Below are 7,051 nucleotides of genomic sequence, written 5' to 3' on the forward strand. Positions count from 1 at the left end.
TGGTTAAAGAATTGACCTTCATAGACAACGCTTGGAGCTATGCTGCAATAGTTGTAGCTACATCAACTTCCAGAATACCTGCTACCTTCCCAGGCATCATCCTTTGAGTTGGGTTTTGATGCTCGTTTGCAGTTATAGTTTCAATGAGATTATAGGCCTCTGTATAGCTTTTGGCCCACAAGGCGCCTCCAGCAGCTGCATCGAGCATGGGCCGAGATTAGGCCCCCAAACCATTATAGAACCCAGTGATCACCATCCAGACAGGCAATACCATGATGTGGACACTTTCTCAATATCTCCTTATAGCGCTCTCAAGCTTCGTACATAGACTTTGTTGGTTGCTGCGCAAACTGAGTAAGAGCACTCCTCATAGCTGCAGTCTTGGCCATTGGATAGAACTTCACTAGAAACTTTTACGCAAGTTCTTCCCAAGTAGTGATGGACCCAGCTGGTAGAGAACGTAACCAGTACTTAGCTTTATCCCTCAGAGAGAATGGGAACAGCCTCAGCTTGATAGCCTCATCAGTAACACTATTATATTTGAAAGTACTGCAGATCTCGACAAAATTCCTGATATGCATGTTGGGATCTTCAGTAGCAGTACCTCCAAAAGAAATAGAATTATGCACCATCTGAATAGTGCCCGACTTGATTTCAAAAGTATTGGCCTAAATAGCCGGATGAATGATGCTTGACTGAATGTCATCAATTTTAGGCCAAGAAAAGTCCATAAGAGTTGGATCTGCTGGAACTATACGATCACCCATGATTACCGGTTCTTTCTTTTCACTTTCTTTATCTGAATCTTCAAAATCTAACTTCTCCGGAATGTCAAGAAGTGAATCTGTCTCCTCAGGGTATCTAGAGTCCTCTTGCGAGTACGAGAACGTGTTTGCATAAACGCTCGCTAGAGTACCTGAAACACAACCGAAAATAATAAGTAACAAGTCTTAATCAATGAGTCATAATGACCACTGATGGCAAGTATATAAACTAAACAAATTAACACCGAGTCCCCGGCAGCGACGCCAAAAACTTGTTAGGCACAAAGCATGTGCTAATAATTCACGCAAGTATACGCGTTCACAAGTAATATAGAATAATTTCTAGTTCGTTCCCACAGAGAGTCTGACTAATTATGTTCAATTAACACTTACTCATCAATGTATGATTACTTTTCAATGTTAAGCCAATAACACTTAAGGTCGATTAACTAATTATTAACTACTATTAACTAAGAGAATTAAACACTTAAATTAACACTTGAATTAACAATATTAAACACACATGAGATCATAACTTAATTACTACTTCATTCAATAGTTATTGTTATTACCCTTAGCATGTAACGGTGATGATATTAATCGAACAACACGAAACTGATAAAAGTCAACTTTTATTGCACAAGTACCATTATACCAAGCATCCACAATTAAGATAGAAGTTGAATAGACATCAATTATGTTGAGACCCTATATGTCTACAGAATTTGACAACATAACGATTTAAGCATAAGTTATTCATTATGATTACACAAGGTAAGTAAAACGGTTAGAGTTACCCACTAATCATGCATACATGAACCTATGCTAGCATGGCAAGTTCTAGATCTCAAGATTCACTGTCGTTTCACAAGAGATTAACAGGTTATCTTATATGTTCACGACGCACATAAGACGAATAAACACAACCTATGCTAGATATCATACAATCATCACATACCAAGGTATTAATCAATTAACTAAAGAAATCCATAGTAAATCCGCTACGACCCCATGATCACGATTAACCCATGATAGAATTCATCGTCACCATGGGTTCATATGAAAACATGATAATAACACACGATATAAACTAATAAAAATACTTAATAAAAACAGAGTACGTCACAAGAATATTAAGTTTCAAAGTAAAGAAAACTAGCATCCACTGTTATAACAAATTAAAAGAATCACAAGATAACGTATGCTTCCTCTTCTTCATTGTGGTGTGCTAAAACGGTCTTCTTAATCTTCTCTCCTTTCTCCTTACTTGTTGCTTGTTATTGTGAAACATCTCTGAAGTAGGTTTATATAAGAGTCCACAAGAAACAGCAGTCTCAGAAGCCCAATAGAAGTTGAATTAGAAAATCCAGATTCTAAATTTACGACCCCAGGCGGCCGCCTCAATTCCCACGTGGGCGCCTGCATCTCCAGGAGGTCGCCTGCATATCCCAGGCGGGCGCCTGCACAGCTTCTCGAAAATCCCACTTTCTTCTTCTTATTTCGGTGAATTTTTCGCACAACTCCCCGCAACTGATCCCAAGTACTCCCATAGGCTTATTATGATGAAATCTCCCTAATTCAAACACTAGAAAAATGCATCAAATACACAAAATACTTGATTTCAAGACATCAATTCAAGCCATCATAAGATGTTCTAAGAGGTATAAAATGCCACTTATCATCTGCGTGCATTTCATTCATAACAAGTGGTATCAGAACAAAATCTGAAAGTAAACAGATTAGATCTTGGAAGTATGAGTGCACAAAACCTTAGCAGTATCAAGATACCTATCTTTGAGAAAGGAAGCTACACATTGTGGAAGAAAAAAATGATGATGTTATTCATCAAGATGGCTCATCCTCTGTACTATGAGAATCTAAGGGTATGGACCTTTTATCCCCATGGTGAGGGTACCTGAAATAAATCAAGATGATATTGTTATTCCAACTCAGTATGTTCTAAAAGATCCCGCTACGTACGCACAAATGATGAATAAAATGAATTTAGAGCTTTTTTCTTGGTTTATTCAACAAGATATTTATTTCTATCTTATATATTTAATATATGGAGAAAATGTCTTAGTAGACAGTGGCTTGTAACTTATCTTGATTGAGTCTCTAGATAATGTTATTTACAACAACATTATAAATTATAAGACAGCCAAGCAAATATGGGAAAAGATAGAGATTCCGTGTGAAGGTACTGAAGAGGTGAGATCAAACTAAAGAAAAATCTTGGTCTCTATGAGGGTTTTATGGCTAAACCAAAGGAATGCATTACTGAAGTATTTGATAGATTCAATAAGCTGATAAATGACTTGCAATTACATGGAAAATTCTATGAGCCTGATGAGATAAACTTGAAGTTTTTACTCACTCTTCTTGAGCACTTAGAATAAAAAAATCTGCAATAAGAGAAGGAAGGGATCTAGGTAGGATGACATTGGAGGTTTTGTATGGGATTTTAAAAACCTATGAACTTGGGATGTTGTAGAGAAAGTCATTGAAGCTAAATCAAGGACATATAATTGATGTGTCAAATGCCTTGATAACAAATGATCAAAGTATGATTGAAAATGAAATTGAATCTCAAATTCAAGTTGTATAGCATGTTGAGAAAAATGCAAGGAACCTCAAAAACAAATTATCCTAGAAGTAGGAGAGGAAGAATTTTACACTCTTGATGAGTTAAATGAGATGGATCAATCCATGGCCTACACGACAAGAATTTTTTTAACATAAAGTTCAAGAAGCCCAGGTACTTTAATGATAAAGGTCAATCCTCCTACAATAATAAATTGAAATGAAAATCATAGATGAATACCTCAAACACAACTGGAAAAAGTGGCTACCTATTAGGATCTGTGGACATGTCTAAAATTATATGCTATAATTATGATGAACCTGGTAATTTTGCCACATAATGTAGGAATCCAAAGAAGGTGAAGAAAGATAGGGCATACTTAAAGGTTGAAGCTAAGTACGAGGCTCTTCTAAAAATGCAACAGGGAAAGGCTTATATTATATAGGGAAAAATTTGGGATGACACGGATGATAAAAATAAAAATAAAGAATATGGAAACTATGCTCTCATGGCTAAAGAGGAAGGAGAGTCATCTGCATCAAAAATTGAGGTACCCATCTTAACCACTGTTGATTTGAATGCCTCTCAATATAAAAAAAATTATTGAAAGTTGAACATGGAAATATTCCATATTCACACAAGTATGGTGGCTGCCACTGAAAAATGAAAAGATTTATAAGCTGAACGAGAAATTGGAAAAAAAAGAAATTAGAGCTAGAACTGCAGCTTGTGAGCCTGGATTCTGTTAGGAAAGAAAATGATTATCTAAAATAAAGCTGAAATGTGCAAAGGAGATAGAGGTTGTTCTAAGAGAAAATATTGATAAAAATGAACTTAAAATTAAGGCTTTTAAGAATGCATCTGAATTAGTTGGCCTCTATTATGAGAAGAACAAATGGTGTGCCAATGTGGCAATGGGACTGAACTATGAGTCTAATCCACCTGGTAATAAAAATCAAATTGATAAAGGCAAAGAGAGATTGAATAAGGGAGTTCCTGATATGTTATAAAAAGTGGATGCACCATTGTTCAAACCCTCTTAGGTGGACTTTAGTGAAGAGGAACTCATCATTAAGCAAGAAATTACAATATGAAGATGAAAGCAAAGAGAGTGCTAATTCAACTACCAACACTAAAAGTGAAAAAAAGCCTGTGACTAGTCATGTCATCAAGACTCTTAAAAGTGAAGTAAAAAGTGAAAGCACAAGGAAGAAAAAACAGGAATGGATAGATTGGAGTAAACAAAAGCAACAATTAGCTTATGTTACAGATGTGTTGAGTGGAATTTATGACACTTTATTACATTTCGTAAAGCTTTGAATTAGTGTAATTGTACTCAAGTTATTGGTGTTTTAATGTGTTTTCTAGTATTTTTGTATTTCAGGCATTAATCTGAGAATCAGGTGAATTAGCATTGATTTGATGCTAATATGGTGTTAGGTTGGTGTCTAAGGAATAAAGCTCACGAAGACCGGCTCAAATCTACAAGAAAAAAGAAGAAGTCAAAGTTTTGACAGAAGCCCAGCGCGCCCGCGCTGATCAAGCACGCGGTCGCGCCCGAACTTCAGAGAGCCAGCGCGCCCGCGCTGATCAAGCGCGCGGCCGCGCCAGGTCGGGTTTCAAGAATCCTGTTTTGAATAGAAGACTGATTTATGGACTTCTTTGCTGATCAGGGCTGCTATATAAATAACTTTAGGTCATTTTTAATAATATATCAAGCCAGAGACATATCAAGGAGAGCTATAAGAAGATTGTGTTAGCACGATTCAACGAAGATGAAGAAGATCTTGTTTTTACTTGTGAATCTTTATTTTAAGTTGTACTTGGATGCTAGTTTTCTTATTTATGAACCTTACTCTTGTTTCGTGCTTGGTTTTGTTATTTAAGTATAAAGACTACGTTTATTATACCATGCTTTCATCGGAACCCACGTTAATGATGAGTCCGATTATGGGTTAATCGTTATCGTGGGGTTCTAATGGATTTACTTATGGATTTCTTTAGTTAAATTTTTTCGATACCTAAGTATGTGTTGATTGTATGATAACCTAGTATTGGTTGTGCGTATTCGTCTTATGACCGTCACGAACTTATAAGATAGTATGTTAATTCTTAATGAAGCGAAAGTGAATTTAAGGATTTAGAACTTTCCATGCTAGCATAGGTTCATGTATTTGTTATGCATGATTCGTAGGTAATTTTAACCATCTTACTTGCCCTATGTATTCAAGATAGATAACTTGTGCTTAAACCGTTATGTTGTCAAATTCTATAGACATATAGGGTCTCAATATAATTGGTGTCTATTCAGCTTCTATCTCTTTTATGGATGTCCGGTAGTATGGTACTCGTGCGATGAAAGTTGGCGTTTATCAGTTTCATGTTATCTGATTAGTGTCATCACCATTGCATGCTAAGATTAAGAATAATAAGTCTATTGAATGAAGTATTTAATGAAGTTAGAATCCCATGTTTGTCATATATATTAATTCAATCAATCTTGTTCCCTTAGTTATAATTGTTAGTTTAATTCTTAGTTATAAACAACCTCAATTTGTTATCATCTTAGCATTGAATAATAACCATACATTGTTACTGAAGTGCATAAATTAATTAGTTAACCAAGCCAGTCTCTACGGGAACGAACTAGAAAAGATTCTATATTACTTACGAACGCGTATACTTGCGTGTATTATTAGCGCGTGTTTAGCGACTAACAAGTTTTTGGCGTCGCTGCCGGGGACTGCAGTGCTAATTTATAGTTTATGTGCTTTCTATCAGTGGTCGTTAAAGTTCATTGACTCGGACTTTGTTACTTATTCATTTCCTTGTATTATTTCAGGTACTCTAGAGATGGTGTATGCATACGCGTTCGCGTACTCGTAAGAGAACTCTGGATAAAGCCGAGGAAGAAGTTGTGGTGGTTCGAAAGGAAGTTTTTGAAGAAGAAAAGAAAGTAGAAGAAGAAGAGAAAATCAAAGATCCATTTTTAGTAGAAATGGATGATCAAGTAGAAAATCCTAAGGCTTTGATGGACTATTCTCAGCTTAAGATCAATGACATTCAGTCAAGCATCATCAGGCCAGCCATCAGGGATAACACTTTTGAGATCAAGTCAAGATCGATTCAAATAATACAGAACTCAGTTCAGTTTGGGGGTTCTCCTAATGAAGACCCCAATATGCACATCAGGGATTTCATCGAGATATGCGACACTTTCAAGTTCAATGATATGACTGAAGATGCTATCAAGATGCGACTCTTCCCGTTCTCTCTGAGGGACAAAGCTAAGTGCTGGTTATACTCTCTCCCAGCAGGGTCTATCACCACTTAGGAAGATCTTGCTCAAAAGTTTCTCACTAAACTCTTCCCTATGGCGAAGACTGCTTCAATCAGGAATGCTCTTACTCAGTTTGCTCAGCAAACTGGAGAATCTCTGTGTGAGGCTTGGGATCGATATAAGAAGATGCTAAGGAATTGCCCACACCATGGCATGCCTGATTGGATGATTATTAACTGTTTCTACAATGGATTGGGTGCTACTTCTAGACCCATGCTCGATGCAGCATCAGGAGGAGCCTTGTGGGCTAAAAGGTACGATGAAGCTTATGAACTTATTGAACTGATGGCTGCTAATGAGTACCAGAATCCTTCCCAGAGACTGACTCAGGGAAAGGTAGTAGGAATTCTGGAGTTGGATGCA

General features: G+C 36.7%; 1 non-coding gene across 1 annotated transcript; it reads right to left on the bottom strand.

The window, feature by feature from the left end:
* Positions 1–6,736: 6,736 nt before the first annotated feature.
* Positions 6,737–6,843, bottom strand: LOC141723118 (small nucleolar RNA R71). The gene has a single exon (XR_012576109.1). It is a non-coding gene; the product is annotated as a small nucleolar RNA R71 (small nucleolar RNA).
* Positions 6,844–7,051: the final 208 nt, after the last annotated feature.

Source organism: Apium graveolens, chromosome 4, assembly GCF_009905375.1.
Source record: "Apium graveolens cultivar Ventura chromosome 4, ASM990537v1, whole genome shotgun sequence".
NCBI classification, from domain to species: domain Eukaryota; kingdom Viridiplantae; phylum Streptophyta; class Magnoliopsida; order Apiales; family Apiaceae; genus Apium; species Apium graveolens.